Below are 864 nucleotides of genomic sequence, written 5' to 3'. Positions count from 1 at the left end.
TTGGAAAAAGTCCCCTTGGTTTCCGCTCAGTTTCGAAATGGGGACCTTTTGCATGAGAGATCGAACGTGATAACCACTACACTACAAAAACTTATCTGGAGAAAGCAGCAGGAAATCTCCTGGAACATCGCAAAGAGTTTATGCATTAACTCAAAAATAAAACTCTGTTTCTGCTCAGCTTCGAACCGAGGACCTTTTGCGTGTTAGGCTAACGTGACGACCACTATATTACAGAAACTGAAAAAGTTTATTCTCCTGCTGATTCAGGTAAAATTGATACTGTAATCTGCCCTGAAAGCAGATTGACAATCTGAGTAAATCGCACACACAGCAGGACAGAGTTCGTTCGGCATGGCAGTCTGCTCAGAGTTCCTTAAAAACTTTCCTTCTCCTACATCGAAATTAAGGTCTTTGCAGCTTGGACCACCTGCTTACCATAGAGCCATTTCAGCACAGATAGAACAAAAGCCTCTGTCTGTTTCCGCCCAGTTTCGAGATGGGGACCTTTCGCGTGTAAGGCGAACATGATGATCCTTACACTACAGAAACCTGTTGGAAAACCTCTTTTGCATTAACTCCTCTAGGCAGGCTTATCATTTTTGCCTTAAAAACTTACCTTCTCCTACCTCGAAATTAAGGTCTTTGCAGCTTGGACCACCTGCTTACCAGAGAGCCATTTCAGCACAGATAGAACAAAAGCCTCTGTCTGTTTCCGCCCAGTTTCGAGCTGGGGACCTTTCGCGTGTAAAGCGAACGTGATGACCCCTACACTACAGAAACCTGTTGGAAAACCTCTTTTGCATTAACACCTCTAGGCAGGCTTATCATTTTGTAGCGTTGCGTGAGAAAGCAACAGAACCCCGA

At 44.4% G+C, this 864-nt stretch overlaps 1 non-coding gene across 1 annotated transcript; it reads right to left on the bottom strand.

Annotated features, from left to right (window-relative positions):
* Positions 1-707: 707 nt before the first annotated feature.
* On the bottom strand, positions 708-780 carry trnav-uac (transfer RNA valine (anticodon UAC)). The gene has a single exon. It is a non-coding gene; the product is annotated as a tRNA-Val (tRNA).
* Between the last annotated feature and the right edge of the window lie 84 nt (positions 781-864).

Source organism: Sinocyclocheilus anshuiensis, unplaced genomic scaffold (assembly GCF_001515605.1).
Source record: "Sinocyclocheilus anshuiensis isolate Anshui unplaced genomic scaffold, SAMN03320099.WGS_v1.1 scaffold1997, whole genome shotgun sequence".
Lineage (NCBI taxonomy): Eukaryota > Metazoa > Chordata > Actinopteri > Cypriniformes > Cyprinidae > Sinocyclocheilus > Sinocyclocheilus anshuiensis.
Note: the sequence above shows the minus strand (reverse complement) of the source record. Positions and strands in the feature narration are given on the sequence as shown.